This window comes from Crocuta crocuta, unplaced genomic scaffold (assembly GCF_008692635.1).
Source record: "Crocuta crocuta isolate KB4526 unplaced genomic scaffold, BGI_CrCroc_1.0 scaffold231, whole genome shotgun sequence".
NCBI classification, from domain to species: domain Eukaryota; kingdom Metazoa; phylum Chordata; class Mammalia; order Carnivora; family Hyaenidae; genus Crocuta; species Crocuta crocuta.
This window is the reverse complement of record NW_027528357.1, coordinates 8164992-8183308: the sequence shown is the minus strand read 5'-3', so window position 1 is coordinate 8183308 and position 18317 is coordinate 8164992. Positions and strand designations below refer to the sequence as shown.

The window sequence follows — 18317 nt, the reverse complement described above, 5'->3', positions numbered from 1 at the left end:
CAATAAACATATAGGAAGGAAGGAAGGAAGGAAGGAAGGAAGGAAGGAAGGAAGGAAGGGAGGAAGGGAGGGAGGGAGGGAAGAAGGAAGGGAAGGAGGGAGAGAAGAAAGGAGGGAGGAAGGGAGGGAAGGAAAAGGAAAGCTATAAAACTAATGTCTCCCTATATCTTAGTCAATATTTCCAAATGCATTGGAAACTCTCTACTTATTTTGCCATCATATTTGTTATATGACCTACTTGTTCCATTTAAAGAAGAAAGGGTAAATTACACTTAGGAAGGAAAGAGATATTAGTAAGGACACGTACTCCCATGGGAGGGAATTCTGTCCAGGAATCTGACTTAAACTACATGTATTATGGTTTTTCAGGGTTCTAGGAGACTGTTTAGGTTACTGCTTTTAAAATCATGTGAAAGACGAATTTTGTAAAACATGAAAACAATACAGATATCATTAAGGAAAATATTTTAGATTATATAATACCACAAATAAACAGTTGAAAGGTATACATAGGACAAAAGAGTATTGCAATAAATCTTTTAAGTCAAATAAGGAAATTTAAAATTAAAAAGAGAGAGAAAGAGTGGAGAGAACAGACAATGAGAATGTGTAGGACATAATTATGAGATCACTTAAAAATATAGTGATTAAAATATGAGTAATATGCAACCTCACTAGTCATCCAATAAGTGCAAATTAAATGAGTTTTTTTTTACAAAAATAAGGTTGGGCAGATAAAAAATGATAGTAAAAAGTAAAAAGACATAATAAAAATGTTAGTAAAAATGATAGCACCTCAGTGCCAGGTACATTTTGGAGGGCAGTTTGACAATAAGCATCATGATATTTAATGTGTGGATACTTTGATCTATAAATGTCACTTCTGAAAATTTAACCTAAATAATCAAACATATTATAAGGAAAATGTGCAAGGATTTCTACAGCTGAGTTGTTTAGAGTATTGTAAAATAACATTAGCTTAAATGATCATCAACAGTATGTAGATACATAGTCTAGTTCACAATAAAAAAATATTCTATGGAAACTGAAAATGATTATGTAGTTGGCTTTTGGATATGTCCAAACTATAGTAAGTAAAAAATGAAAATTCTAAAAAAAATGCAATCTATGATGGTGATTTTTGTTTTAGAAGGTGAAGAGGAGGGAAAGAAGAAAAGGATGGCGCCCGAAAGGAAGGGGAGAAAGAAAAAAACAACAGAAACTGGAAAGACATTCAGCAAATATATTGAAAATGATTATTCCTGTATAGAGGATACTTATAATCTTCTTTATTAAAATTTTTATTTAAAACTTTTATTTACTAGCTTACAATGAAGGTGCATTAGGTTCAATGTCAGAAGAACAAACCAATAAAGACATTTCTATTTTTGAAAAATAGAATTAATTAAAAAGTTAGTTATTTATGAGAAAATAAGGTCCTTGATATCAAAATGACTGCATCAGAGAAAAGGGTGGCACCAGCAGCTGGAAGTCTTTTGGTACAAGCTGAAAGTGGGCTGAGACTGATCAGAGGAGGTCCCATGGGTTGGGAGGCTGAGAACTGAATGAGCATTCTTTGAAGGGCCTGTAAATGCACAATTATAGGAGGCTCTAGATTCCTCGGGTAGCCCAAAGTGGAGCAGTTTCTAGCCAAGAGGCTACTCTATCAATGTACTTGATATGCGGCCAGGTTTTGACAATCCCTGGATGCAGTTCTTTCCGGGTGATCCCTGCAGCTAACAGGATCTGTACCCAACTCTTAAAAGTATAAGGACAGCTGTCCACTGTGTGTCACTCCCACCAACCAGTAACAACAAAAAACTCTTTTATAGAGTGAATTACATTGGCACTAAGGATGCCATTGAAACTTGTACAGAGGCTGGGGTTCAGAAACTCACTTTAACCAGCAGTCCAGTGTCATTGGGGGCGTCAGCATCACGAATGGTACTGAAGATCTTCCTGTTGCCATGAAACCCATAGACCCCTACATGGAGACAAAAATCTTACAGGAGAGAACAGTCCTGGGGCCCAATAATCCTGAGAGGTATTTCTTAATCATGGCCACCTACCCTCACGGCATTTTCAGCCCAAGACACCTCCAGTTGGTCCCCATCTTCAACAAGGTGTCTGGGAAAGGCAAGGTGAAGTCTGTGATGGAAATGGGGAGAGCTTGGTGGACCTCACCTTTGTGGAGAATGTGGTGCACAGACACATCTTGGCTGCAGAGTACCTCTCCTGAGACGTGGCTGTGAGTGAAAAGGCACTTCATATCACCAACCATGAAGTCACACCTTTCTGGACATTCCTGCCCCACAGGAATTTAGCAGGCCTCAACTAAAAGGCCCCCAAGTATCACATCCCCTACTGGGTGGCCTGCTACCACCCTCCCTGCTATTCCTCTTGGTGATGGTGATCAGTCCTGTCATCCAGCTCCAGCCCATTTTCATAACAATGCCGGTCACACTACCCAGCACATTCCACTATTACAGCTGGAAGAGCCAGAAAGGTCATGGGCTATCGGCCACTGGTCACCATGGGTGAAGCCATAGAAAGCACCAGACCATGTAGAGCTTTCACAACCTGCGGAAGGTCGAGTGGGGCGCCCCCAGAGACTGGACCTTCTCAATGCATTTCCTGGCTGCCAACTGTCCCCTGTGGTCCAAGATACTACCCCTCTCCAAGTGAGTTTCTTCTGAACTAAGTTCTCCTCCTGCCAGTTAGATGAGAGCACATTTAGCTCTAACGTGACCACAAAGTGGGAGAAAACAGCAGACACTTTAGCTTTTGCAGGATTGGATTTGAATTTCTTAAAGCAGGCAACTTCATATTCTACTGTTTTGTGTTTTCTCCTCATCATCAGGGAAATACAAATCAAAGCCACACTGAGACACCACTCACACAGATCAGAATGGCTGAAGCAAACAGATCAGGAAGCTACTGATGCTGGCAAGAATGTGGAGAAACGGGAACCCTCTTGCATTCTTGGTGGGAATGCAAATTGGTGCAGCAGCTCTGGAAAATAGTGTGGAGGTTCTTCAAAAAATTAAAAATAGAACTACCCTATGACCCAGCAATAGCACTAGTAGGAATTTATGCAAAGGATACAGGAGTGCTGATTCATAGGGGCATATGTACCCCAATGTTTATAGCAGAGCTTTACAATAGCCAGATTATGGAAAGAGCTTAAATGTCCATGAACTGATGAATGGATAAAGAAGATGTGGTTTATATATACAATGGAATACTACTTGGCAATGAGAAAGAATGAAACAATGCCATTTGCAGCAATGTGGATGGAACTGGAAGGTCTAATGGTGAGTGAAATAAGTTAGTCAAAGAAGGACAGATATCATGTTTTCACTCATATGTGGATCTTGAGAAACTTACAGAAGACCAGGGGAAAGGAAAGAGGGAAAAAATAGTTACAAACAGAGAGGGAGGAAGCCAAACCAGAAGACACTCTCAAATATTAAGAACAAACAAATGGGGGGGTAGGGAGGAAAATGGGTCATGGGCATTGAGGAGGGTACTTGTTGGGATGTGCACTGGGTGTTGTATGCAAGCCAATTTGACAATAAACTATAGTCATAAAAATATATAAAATAGGGGCACTTGGGTGGCTCAATTGGTTAAGCGTTCTACTTCAGCTCAGGTCATGATCTCATGGTTTGTGGGTTCAAGCCCCACGTAGGGCTCTGTGCTGACAGCTAAGAGCCTGGAGCCTGCTTTGGACTCTGTTATCTCCCTCTCTCTCTGACCCTTCCCTGCTCACACTGCCTCTCTCTCTCTTTCAGAAATAAATAATACATTAAAAAATTTAAACATATATAATAAAATAAAATAAAACACATAAAATTAAATCAAAAAAATTGTCCATAACATCTCTATTGACTTCAAATGACACATTTGTCTGAAATTATGATAAACATAGTTTACTCCTAGGCTTTGTATCTTAATCTCTTCATCTGTCATTTTATTTTTTTACATTTCTTTTAATGTTCATTTTATTTTTGAGAGAGATGGGGAAAGAGACAGAGCATGAGTGGGGAAGAGGCAGAGAAAGAGAAGGAGAGACAGAATCCGAAGTAGGCTCCAGGCTCTGAGCTGTCAGCCCAATGAGGGCCTTGAACTCAAGAAATGAATTATCACAACCTGAGCCAAAATCGGTGCTTCACTGACTGAGCCACCTGGGCGCCCCTCTGTCATTTTATTTTTTAGCATTCTGTTTTAATTATCTAGTACCATTCCCTTTGTTCTCCTGAACTCACATGCTTATTTCTTATTTTTTATATCATTTCATGTAAGGAGATATTTTGAATATGAACATTTTTCAGTAAAAATTTATTCTAATATAGAAATTATATGTAGTTTTACAATGTCGATAACTCTTGCCTATACAAAAAAAGAACTTGAGTCATAGGACTAATCTAATATTAAACTACTCTTACTAATCAATAATATTTTTTAAATCTCATTTAAAGAAAAAGCAAATTATATGAATAATAATTTCACAAAAAATGAAAACAGGATGGAAATAAATTTAAAAATGTCCAGATCATTTACAAATATATATATGTATATATATATATACATTTATATACACATGTATATATATATATATATATATTATAAAACAGTAAGAATGCCCCATTTCCAAACTGCCAAAATGATACCAGACAAAATATTTTATAAGATCTTATGTTGGTGAAGCCATGACAGAATAGATATTGTCATTTTTGCAGATTGAAATGTCTATTTTTGGAAAACAATTTAGAAGTATAGATACAAAAATTCATATTGCAAATCAACACATCCACAAACCCACTATGAGGAAATATTCAACAGTTTTCTCCAAGATAAAAATATCTGAAAACGCAATTGACAATGTTAATATCAAGAAGTAGGAGACAGATCTAACCATTTTTCAGGGATTAAGAAAAATGTAGTAAATTGACATGAAATGGCATAAAGAGCTGATTTTAATAAATGACCAGTAAACATAAAATGAAGGGCCAGTCACAGAACAGTAGGTTAAGAATGATTCTATCGTATAATTAAGTTATTTATAGGTCCGTATTCTATCATACAAAACTGGCTAATTGTGGGAAAGGGAAAAGAATCAAAGTTCAAAGACTGACTTTTTTGAACCATTATTCATATAATGTACCTTCTGTACCTTTCTACATTTGCCATTATTTTGTCATATACAGAAACATGTGCTACCACTTTTTCAACAGACCATTTTAAACTGTGAAATAGTTAAGTAAAAGATGCCAAGCAGTATGGTAAAAATATAAACCCTTTGTGTTATGGTTAGATTTAGATTTCTGTATTTATTCAAATATGAAAGCCATTATCAAATGGTTTTTAAAATTCAAAAAAGAAATAATACAGTCTAATAAATTGATGCTTTTATAACTTTATATCTTAATATTCTTAATGCTAAAAAGACACTAAAGTTAAAGATAAAAAGTATTTTTGTCATACATATAAAGCAATTGTTAGTATGTATGTAATAATAGTATTTATAATATCTAACATTTTTTGAGTTGTCAAGGGCTTGTACTGTGCATCATTATCTTATTTGAACTTCATAACAGCCCTATAAATTATAGATGAATATAATAAAATTTTAATGGAAATTACCCCCAAATCTCCTATATTCCACAAATATAAACATCTTAGAGATGAAATGTTGCATTTTAAAATGCATTGTAAATATAAACTGAAACACAGATTTCAAAAATGTACCAATCTTACAATTTACTTCACTAAAGATCTGGAAGAATAAAAGGATCACATTAACATATCCGATGTACAATGGTAAATTGTTTTTCCACATTTAAAACCAATGCTTGGGGTAAAATAAATAAATAAAACCAACGCTTGGAATTATTTTCACACCACTAGTTTGCTCCACATGCAAGGAATTGTATAAACTAGGGTGAAAACAAAATTCCCTTCTTCCTCGTTGCAGCCATGTCTACGGCTGCTGCCAGTCATAGCTGCCACCTGGGACACCACACAAGTCAGACTCATAGATGCGATAATGAAATTTATTTTTCTTCTGCTGTTCCTCCACACCATTTTTGGTGAAGTTTAATTTTCTCTTTTTCTGGATGAACCCTCAAGCAGAGCCCATAACTTTTCCAGTCATTGTCTGCGTTATAAAAGCCTCCTGTCACATTACTGGCTCCAATGGTTGCAAATGATCCATTCCAGTAATTGTCCTGTTCAGGCAGAATAATAATCAGACTCCAAACTTCACTAAAATTCACAATTTCCTTGGGCCCACTGAAGACGGAGAGAGGCGGGATGTCTGACACATCTCATTTTTCTTCTCTTCCTTCTCCCCCTTCTTCCTCCAAGCTAAGAGAAGAAGCAAGGGATCGGGAGAGCCTAACTTTTGTCTACTGTGAGAATATGGTAAGCTGTCCACGGATTCCCCCCCACTTCCTGAAAATACGTCTTTTCTAGGTGTTCTTGCCCCTCCAACATACTTCAGGTCACTCCAAATGGCTATTAGATGGAAAATACAGTATATGTTTCCTTCTAATTTGTCAACTCGAAACACTGGGGAAAAGTCTTAAGAGTGAATATGGCTGAAGATGTCAGTGCCTAGACTAGGAAGGGGGATCTCTAAACACATAAACCAAATGCAACTGGTTTTGGAAAATCATTTTCACATATGACTACACCCACGCCAGCATTTGTGCTTGAACTCTGCAATTTTTTGTAAAAATTTAGTATCCAATTTAATCTTATTCATACTACTTCTCAAGCACCCATCCTCTTATTTTAATCTTGACTGTAATTGCATTTATGTGTATATACTTAAAGGTACGACTTATGCGCACGTGTATGTTAAAGATACGTGATGTCTTTAGGCTTTTTAAAACTAACAACTTTGGTTTTTGCAATGGTGGTACATAAGAAATTTTTCAAAATATTCTCTGGATCAGGAAAGATCCAAGACTAAATTATCTTAATGATATTTCTACTATATGTGCATAGATTTAGTCTATCAGGAGGATGACTTGAACATAACAATTAGCAAAAAAAGCAATTTGTCAAGTGAGGAATTTTCAAGTCAAAGTTAGTTCACACCGTCACTTTGTATTAAAATGTTGGTGAAATTTGCCATTTCAAATAAAAGAAGTTCAAGTTTCATATTTATTGACAAAACTAATATAAGGATGCATAAAGTGATGCTCACTTTTACATCCCTACCAACCACTTAACTCTGCGTTATCTCATCAGTAAATTCACTATCCACCTGCTATAATCAAAGTCTGTTTTTGAAATTGATATGTACCTTGTCCTATTCCTTGCAGAGGTAAAAAGAGATGAGTATCTTACCATCATCCTCCTTCAATGCCTTAGGGAGGTAAAATGTACATTTCTACAACTTAGGTGTCACCGAACAAGTATAAATATTTGCATTTAGGATTTCTACATTTTAATAGATAAAGATTTTCCCCCGGATGGTCTAGCAACCAGTGGGAAATAATTCCCTTATTACTGTTTATCACCATTGGCAAAAATTGTGGAACTCTTAGCATTCTGTTGTAGTTTGTCTCCTACTAAAACCATATTATTTTAAGAGCTAGGGATCATAATGTGGCTATGAATGAAGAATTATTTAATATTAATCACAATTTGGGAAGCCTATAATGTCTTTTTTTGTTCTTGCAGTCATATGAGAGATTATTTGGCAAATTTGCTTATTTGTACTGTACAAGTTTATTTTATTTGTACAAATTTGTACTGTGTCTACTCCATTCAAGCTTTACATTAGGGACTCAGGACATAAATACAGGGGTAGTATTGGCCTCTACCTTCTAGGACTTTATAGAATGTAGATAGAATGGATCAGCACACTGACCAAAAATTATTATGCAATGTATCCTTACTATGTTAAAGTTATATGCCAGATGCAGGAAGAACTTAAGGCAGATTGCTGATCCTTATCTGAGAGAATCCAAGATGTATTTAAGGAGCAGAGGAGTCTTGAGCTAAAACTGACAGGATGAAGAGGCACTTGGGTGACAATCAGCAACAGACATGACAGATGAAAGGAATATCAGATATGAAAGCATGAGTCTGACGAGGTCTGGGAACACTAAGTAATTCAGAAGGGGAAAATGGAATGTTGAATCAATTGAGAACCTTTAAGGAAGGTTCACGCTAAGAAAAATTTGATATATTTTGCAGAACATTCGATTAATCTGTAATCAAGTTTTTCAAAATTATATTTCCATTGTTAGTTGACCAGTCATATATCTGTGTTGGAGAGATCAGCTTGGAGATGATATTGAGGATGGACTAGAGAAAGATAAGTGTAGAGAAAGATAATTTAAATTTTTTAAATGTTTTTTTTTAATTTCTTTGTTAGAAAGAGAAAACATGAGCTAGGCAGAGAGAAGGGGAGACACAGAATCTGAAGCAGGCTGAGCTGTCAGCACAGAGCCTGACGAAGGGCTCCACTCATGAACCGTGAGATCATGACCTGAGCCGAAGTTGGATGTTTAACCTACGGAGCCACCCAAGTGTCCTGAGGGAAAAAAAAGATAAATAAGAAGGGTGATACACTTATCCAACTGAAAAGAATAAAAGAAGAGAATTAGGGTAGAGACAGTAAGGATAAAGAGGAGGGAACCAACAAGAGAGATTTTTAAGATTGAGAAAGTGCCAAGTTACTGACTCAAGAAGGTAACCGAGAGCAGAAATCTAGGATCGAGTTCTTTCTGTCTCTTGCCTGGGCTAATGAAAGGAAAATGCTAACAAGATTAGTGACATAAAATGGATAGAAGTTTGGTTTGGTTTTAGTGAGACTTTGAGGGAAAGATAGTTACACTGAAATCGAAGTTCCTATGAATATCTTTATGGATTTTCCCATTGTGGAGTAAAACATACTTTTAAATATATTTTTCTCTCTGCTTTACATTATTGGAGATTTTCATGAAATGACTACAAATGATTAAATAAGGTTGATATCAAATGGTAATATTGAAATCACTGATATTAAAGTAATTGAACCAGAAGCTGTATTAGAACTACATAGTCAAAGAAAATATAAAGTAGTAGTTCCCTATCTATGCCTTGAAAAAGACTATTTATTAATGCCAAGTTGACCTTTGTAGTATCCTTCTCTAAGGCATTGCTTTTCAAATATTTTTTAACATGGCTCCCCTAATGCACGTCTTCACACTATCCACTGGACTCAAGGGGAGATAAAAGTGAGAAAATTTAGTGATAATAAGAGTGTCACCCCATCCACCAAATTATACCAGGGACAGAAGGAAATGGACACAGACCCTGGTAGTCTGTGTAGTTTGATAGACAACAGTGTGCTTACCAGAACACATCTTGAGCGGAATATTGGATGTAGTTGAAAGGAAGATATTGATAAAATCATGTAGGGTCAGAATGGAAGTTAATGAGAATTCCATGGACCATTCTTGAACAATAATAGATGGTCACTGAATGGTCTTTTGAGAAAGGTGAGTCCCATTATATTCAAGTTCATTCTGGAAAAAAAAGGATGCAATTTCTGACAGAACTAATTTCTTAGTCATAATACAGCAAATCACTGGCTCTATCTCCATGGGTACTACCATTCTGCCTTGGGCTCAGCCTTTCGGACAAAAACTGTCTAACTTGTGTTTAGAAGGATGGCATATTACTTGGCTTGTGTGAAGCACTCAATTATTAATATTCTTAAAGTGCCCATGAATTTAATCCCCTTAGTCCAAAAATATGAATTTTAAATGCTTTTATTTCCTCCCCCTGCAAAAAACCCTTTCACAGGATGAAAGATTTTGTCTTTCCTTTTTCTTTTTCTTTCTTTCTTTCTTTTTATTTATTTATTTATTTATTTATTTATTTTATTTATTTCTTTTTTTTACCTCTACCACTTACTATTATCTATAGTATGTTTGAATGTGAGAGAAACACCGCTTGGGGTCAGCATGTTTTATATTGTCATGTTTACCTCTAGTATCCAAACTTGAACAGCTTTATGATTATGGAAAAGAGGCAATAGGCCAGGGATATTAGTATATAAATCATTGTCAGGAAACCAATCCTGTGTTTCAAAGCATCAAAAAGCTTTTAAACTATTGATATAGGTCCAACCAAAAGGGCATGCAGAATTTTCTCTTTTGTTCTAACTTGATTATCTCTTAAAAACATGGCTTTTAAGTCTGTAGAAACTCAGTTGATTAAACATTCTTATAAATAGATTCATTTAGTGGACTTTAATTAATGAAAGGCTGTCAAAACTGAATTTCTTTTCTTAATATCTGCCATTTTACACATCATTTTTTAAACGTTAGAGTTAGAAATGGAAATTGTTCTTTTAGAACTAAAGCATTTACCCAAAACAACAACTGAAGCATCTTTCTAAAAACAGCAGGAACAAAAACAATCATTCTAATCCATGTTAAGAATTTAGAAAAGGAATAAAGATTTATTGTTAAATTCTAATATGTCAATTATTCTGAGACATTCAAATAGTGTGTATTTTTAAAGCATCATTCAAAAAGTCTCCATTAAGGTGTTTACATTTAACTTATAATTTCATCCCTTGACTTTATGACAAAAGCTTTCTGGGTGATGTAATAAAAATAATCTAAATGATGATGTTAAACAGAACTTTTAGGTCTCAATTATTTACTCTATTATGAAAATATTTTCACATTTTCTCCATATGTAGGACAAATTCAGAAGAGGAAATTATTTTTGAATGTCTAATTAAATTAAATTAATTTTTTAAAAGAATTATTGAAATTGGAATCAAAAGAATTGAGACTTGGTTCTGTTATGGGTTATTTGCATCTTGGCTTCAAAAAAGTTTTAAATCTTTGGATATCAGCCTGTCTCAAATAGGAATGAGTAGGAAAAAGTAAAACTACACACACTCACTCTTTTCCACTGTTCTATGGTTCTATGATAAAATAAGTTTGACCAATGAATTATTACACTATTTAATTCCCAATTTTATATAGGTCTACAATATTATCTGACAATTCCTTTTTCTTTAAAGTAACAACACTATTCTATATGATGAGGATAAAACATTTTGACAACAAATTTACCTTCACTTGAATAGACACCACTGTTGTTTCTATAGAAAGCTAGTATACAAAAGAAACCCACATCAAAGAAAGCATTGGAAGAAGTAGAAAGAAAAAGTTATGAATTGGAAACATATCCTTCCCAGATGTAATACACGGTACAACAACATGGTTAGCAGATGATGGAAATAGACCTGAGTTTGGATTATGATACTGTAGCTGCCTAATTGTATGACCTCAATCAGATAAATTACCCATCCCTTTAAACTTCAGTTTTCTTATCTATGCAATGGGGTTAAAAATAGAAAGCAACTCTTGAAGTTGTTTTGAGGGTTAGATTAAATACTATGCTAATGTTGCTTAGCCCAGTGCTCAGCTGTTCAACAGCTGGAATGGGTCTCAAGCACACTGTGTTATTGGCTGGAGATCTTCAAGTAATGATCCCAGTTGAATGATGTATAACTTTAAGTAGCTACTGGTAAACTGTGAGAAATACTTAGCCTTTTCTTTTATGTTTGGTGATGTTTGCTTCGAATAAAGATGCTACCTGTCCTTTCAGTCTAATATTGTCTTTTGTATCAAATTTAAATACCCTTAAATGGGATTATTACTGTCATTAAATTAGAACCAAAAAACAATATCCAAGAAAATTTTACTTAAAGTGAGATTCTTAACATTCACTCTAATTTTGAGGGGATGACACTTTTCAGTGAATTTTGTGTTGTTAAATTCAGCTTTTCTTAGTCTTGGCAAAGTGAATTAGAACAACAGGCAACTGTCCAAACTTCTAAATGTAACATTCTTGGAAACAAGCCCTCTGTTTTGCTTGGTGTGTTATTGCCCATTCATGCCGTGACTATAGTAAATACGTTATATGTGTTTTGTTGAACGAGTCTTGACCAAATCCATACCAAAACCACATAAATCATGGAAAGGAAAGTACGTTTATTTATATTGCACTATCTGAAGTGATTTTTTATACTAATTTAATTAAAGAGATAATTGGTTTGTTTTTTTTTTTCCTTTTCATTCTGTCTAGTAGCTTATTTTCACCCTCTCCTCCCTTGTTGTTATGGGTTTTTTTTTTTTTTTTGAGGGATGGGGTATGGGGGGAGCTCATATTACAAATTGAAACTTCTTAGACCATTGCATAAGTAGTAAGTATGAGTAGTAGAGAGCTAATAAAATCATCATGAATTCAATGACAATCAGCTTTGAATGACAGCAGCAGTAACAAAAAGTGTATGATATATATGTTGGATGCTGCTGTCTAGTAAGGCATTCGAATTATTGCACAGGCTTAACCAATGGACAACCTGATAGAGCCAGGTTTGCTCATATCTTTTGGAAATTTCAAAAAATGAAACAAATACTTGCTATTGTAGTCTTTAAACTATTGAAATTGAAGAGTTTGGGAAAATGTAAAATTAACATTTTATAATTAAGGGAGTGTACAATAATCATGCACACTGTGATAAATTTGTGAATTCATGGTAACAGTTCTAGGTGGTTGCACATAAAGATGAAGCAACGCTCCCACTCTTTGTCGGTCATTTCTATACATGTTTTTGTGAATTTGTAATCCAGGATTCCCCTGGACATGAATGTTGGAGAACAGAAATAAGGGGAGAAGATCTTGTAAATTAATCACTAAGAACCAGAAAAATTAAGTGGCAGAAGAGATCTTAGAAAGAACACTTCAGCTTTAGTAAGAGCAGTAGTTGTCTGGCAGATTTGGTCTACCTTGAGACCTACCACAAGGAGGAACAGGCCTTGAAATAGGAAGAAATAAAAAGGCTGATTCTGGTCATTGAAAGAGGCTCCTCTAATGGAGATCAGGATGGTTTACAAGTAACAGTGTTGCTCCTCATCAGTATCATTCCCACAGCCAGATGCTAGAGTGGGAGAAAGTGCTGATTTTTGTGACCAATCTCAGTGATCAAAGTTAAAAGGACAGCATGAAGAAAAAGCTTACAAAAATTTAGATTTACATAAATATCCAATGAGCATGGGAATAAGGGTGAAGAATAAGTCCAGTATAGTTTTAGGCCACTAGCAGGCCAGGAAATACATTTCTAGGACATAGGGAAAATGTTTGTCTACAGAGCTGGGTACAAGGGCATGACTTATGACAGTGTAGCATAATCCAGTAAGAGAGGAGACTACTAGGAGATCTTCAACCAAACAAACATCAGGAAGCACTCTCAGATCCCTCAGCAGTAATTAACAGTATCCTTTGACTGCTCAGACCAAGATCAAACTACAACGTGAATGAACTTTGAAAAGATTATTCTGAGTGAAAGAAGCCAGTCACAAAAGGCCACATATTATAGTTTTTCATTTACATAAAGGATCAAAAGTAGTCAAATCTAGCAATTGCCTTGGTCTGTGAGGGAATGGGATTATAAGAAAATCAGGAATGATTACTAATGGGTTTCTCTGGTGATGATGAAATAGTCCTGTGAAATTAGGTAGTGATGATGGTTCCATAATTCCTTGAATACATTAAAAAACATTGAATTGTACATTCTAAACGGGCAAATTATATGATAGGTGAATTATATTTCGATAAAGCTGTTATAAAAAAAATGAAAATGAAGAAAAGCCTTCCCACAATCCTGGAAGAGATCTGAGAGGTAATTGGAGTGCTCCATGCTAAAATAATTCCTGTGGCCCAGAAAATGACAGCATGGGTTGGCAAAGCCTACATATTGCAAATCCCTGCATAAAACCAGGGGTAGAATAAGTTTCTAAAGAACCACATGGATCTCCAAGTACAATTCAGGAGTTTTTGTAAAAAGAGAGCAGGGGTAAAGAATGCTATAGAAGCATATGCAAGTGTTATCAAATATAGTAGTCATTTTTTAAATAACCTTTTCTTTTTTATTTAAATTCAAGTTAGTTAAGATATCATGTAGTATTGAATAGAATTTAGTGATTCATCACTTACAAATAACACCAGTGGAATAGAATTTAGTGATTTGTCACTTACATATAACACCTGTGGTCATCCCAACAAGTGCCCTCCTTAATGCCCATCACTCCTTTAGCTCATCATCTCACTACCTCACTTAACTCCCTCCAGCAACCCTCAGTTCATTCCCTGTATTTAAGAGTGTCTTATGGTTTATCTCCCTCTCTGTTTTTTACCTTAATTTCATTCCCTTCCCCTATGTTTATGTGTTTTGTTTCTTAAATTCCACATATGAGTGAAATCATATGATATTTTTCTTTTTCTGACTGACTTATTTCACTTAGCATAATACACTCTCGTTCCATCCACATTGTTAATCTTTTCTTGACTGAAGTAGGGATTATTCTACATCTTGGTAAGGAGAGAATCCCACACATTGCTTTATTGAAGCTTCACGAAAACTAAGTTATATAAAATTTTTCTTTAATCCCCATTTTGTGGATGAATAACTCAGAAAATAGAGAGACTGAATGATTTGAACAATCCAGAGCCAGTAGAAGGAAAAGGCAAGACTGGAATGTAAGCCTTTTAGCTATGGGCCCTATGGTCTTTCCATACATCATGTTGCCTGACTCTCAAGATTCTGCTTACTTATCAGATTTGGAGTTCTATCTTGTTTTGAAATCAATATTCCCAGGGAAATGACTGCAGAGAGGAAACATTGTACTTTTTTTGAAGTTCTTGTTTAGTTGATATAGTAGAATGAACATAATTTGGAGAAGATGGTTGTAATTACATGCATGTTGCATTCTGTGCCTGCCTATTTCAATGAAAAGTGAAAAAAAATAATATTGCAAGGAGGCTACACTTGTGTTGGGAGTAAAGTTGGTACAGTCACTTTGAAAATCTGTCAGCATTGACTTAAGGTAAACAAATGCACCCTCTGCAACCAAGCAATTCTATTCCTAATGTGGTCGCCAAATGGGATGTGCAAGAAGGTCCATAGCAACTTATTCTTAATATGCCCAAAACCTGGAAATGATCCAAATGGAATACGGTTGCTCTATTCAATTAGTGGACTACAATAGAGCAATCCCCCCAAATCTGTAGCTATACACAACATGGAAAAATCTTGAAAAGCATACCATTGAGGGGGCTGGGGGGGAAGGCCATAAACAAAATGAATATACACAGTAGAATTCTGTTTGCAAAAAGTTCAAAGCCAGGAAAACTAACATAATCTCTTAGAAGTGAGGATAATGGCTATCCTTGGCTGTGGGGAGAGAGGTAATAGTAGCTGGAAGTGCAAAACAGGGCAGCTTTTCAGGGGCCAGCAATGCTCTGTTTCTTAATATGGGTATGGTTCACGCAGTAGACACAATAAAAGTCAACCAAGATACACACTCATGATTTTGTATTTTTATGTGTGTATAAGTATGCCTATTCAAATACATATTTTGTGAGCTCATGAAAGAGAGTTATCCTGAATTTCCAGATTTTTGCCTAACCAAATATCCTATCTAAAATATACATGTGACAAATTTTCTCCCTACACAGTACAGGAGGCCCTGGGAGAAATCCTCCATCATATGGGGTTATATATTCACTTGTTTGTTTCCAACCAGCACTTATACACAGTCACACAACATGGTACTGTGCACCAATGACAGATTGCTCCAGGACATACACTTAAGGAGGACTGATGTCACCTGAGAGGTGGTTTTGAAACTAAAATGATATAATGAAGTAAAAGCAACAACGAATCCTTGTGAAAATACTCCAGGAAGCGTTCATGAGCAGGTGGCTTTGAGGAGATGTCATTTAACAAGAAAGAGCTAGCAGTGTGAAGCACTCAGGCCGGAGCTTTCTCAGCAAGAAGCAACAGTAAATGCCAAGCCCTCGAGGTGAGAAACGAACATGGAATTCATGAAAAATAGAACAAGGACCGGTTGCTGGCTACAGTGGGGGTACAGAGAAGTGACAGAGATGGTCGGACAAGCAGGCTCTGGTTGGGTGACTCCGGTCAATGCAGCTAAGGAAAATGGATTTTAGTGCAACTCTGAAGCCATTGGAAGGTTAAAACAGGTCAATAACATGATCTAATTGGCATTTTTGAAAGTTCACTCTGACTGCTCTACAGAAAATGGATTGTAGGAGGGGAAATGGAAGCAGAAAACCATGACAAGGTTACTGCTGGCGTCCCAAAGAGAGCTTGAGAGGAGGCGCTGAAGGATTGCATGCAGGGGTGAAGGACATAGAAGACTCAAGTGTTCAAGGGCTTGAACAAGTCAAAGGAGGGTGGTTCCATTTCCTCAAAAAACTTGGAAAGGCCAAGATCAATGGAAGAAATGCATACGCAGCTTTTAACATAAAGCGTGGAAATGTTTAATTAATGTCCTTTTTGTTGTTAGCACTATTGCATTGGCTGTTTGGATAGGCTAAAGAACTCTTAAAATAAAATATGATTTATGCACTTAACTATGGCAGCCGTAAGAAGTCTCATTCAAGATTCCTCAACATCAGTATTTATACTTAAAAGGAATTCTGAAATAAGCTCCCCTTTTTACAGGTAATGAGATTAAATATTAGCGAGCTAAATGATTTTTCTCAAGGCTGACTTCCCTCTCATAGGCACAGCGTCCTGAAATCTGCCCTTATGAATATGAAATCTCCTTAAATTGCTACATAGTGGAGCGGAAATATTATTTATAACCAAAATGGCAGGGCAGTAGCACAGCTCAGATGAGCTGGGAATTCATCTCCGTTCTGCAAATGCCGAAACTGCTTCTATTTCTTCTGTGCTGCTAAATCGTGGAATCTACAGTAGATAATTTCTCTGTTTTTGATCAGAGCACATTAATGATCCTTCTTTATGGAAAGGTAGAATCAGTAGGAGTAAGGGACTAAACTTCTTTGTATGTTAGAGCAAATAGAATGGAGTTTGCAAGAAACTTACTCTTTGGTAGAAAAGCCCACACACAAATATTTTGCATGTAAATTTTATTTATTTATTTTTCTGTAGGTTAAAAATGGGTTGATGTTCCATAGCTGGTTAGACAGAAAACAGAAAATGAGGCAGTGGGTACACAGAAAATGCCATGTAGAAAATAAGACAGTGGATATTTAGAGGCTAAGTAATAAATTGCACTAATTTGAAACACACACACACACACACACGTAAACACACACACATGTGCCTTTAATTAATTAAAATTCAGCAGTAACTCTAGCACTTGTTTATTATTTAGACAAAAGATATATTCAGGAAGGAGATTTTTTATTATTGGCATTATTTAGAATTATTGACCTATGTTGACAAAAATATCAATTTTGAGTTGGTTTATTATTATTTTTAATTATCTAAAGACAATGCCTATATCAAGGATAGACCACACTCATCTACCTTCCCTGGGTATGCCACTGTAAGGAAAGAATATGTAGATTAAGATAGCTACTAAATTAGCGTGTATAAATATTCATATACACATCATATAAGTGTTACTCTATGTGTATGTTATAGCATGTATTTCTCATATATATATTTCTCAAGGAGCTGACATCCATGACACAATTAGAATGTATTAAATATGAAAGTATAACATTTATCACAAGATCAATAATTTCTAGGAGATGCAAATATACAACCTGAAATATAAACATCTTTCTTGAAAGGGTAAATTTCACATTTATACAGAATAGGTTGGCCTTCAAAATGTAATCTGACTTTGTATGCAGTATTCAAATATAAAAGCTTAAATTTTAGACCTAATATCAGACTCCATATAAAGGTAATCATTTCCCATGTTTATATAAAACGACTAATAAAATTTTTAATTATGGAAATTCATATCAAAAAGACAGAAGATACCCTATGTACGGAAAAATTTTCAAGTTCTCAAAGTTCTTAAAATCTTACTTTTTTTCATAAAGAATAATGGTATCTCCAGATCAGCTGCCTAAACTTCAAAATCTTCCCTTTCTCACTTGTGATCATGTAAAAGACACACACACAATCAAAATGAAGAACTTGCTTAAAATTTAGTTAATCTATCTCTGTAAAGTGTTGTTTACATAAACAAAACATTCAGTCAACATATTACACAAACAGCAAATCTTCTGGAAGTTTCTCTTCACGTGGACATGTTTTCCCACGGAGGCTTGCATAGCTATTCTGTGCTGTCCTTTACATTTTCATCATAATTTGGAGAATATGTAAAACAAAAGCCTAGAAATCTGGACTGACACAATGCATTTGATGAGAAAACAAACTAAAGTGGTGGAGATATCGTTATGCCATTGTATCAACCAGGCACATATGTATTCAA

General features: G+C 35.4%; 1 pseudogene; it reads left to right on the top strand.

Annotated features, from left to right (window-relative positions):
* Positions 1–2685, top strand: part of LOC144223166 (sterol-4-alpha-carboxylate 3-dehydrogenase, decarboxylating-like) — a 111168-nt pseudogene extending 108483 nt beyond the window's left edge.
* The last annotated feature ends 15632 nt before the right edge of the window (positions 2686–18317 follow it).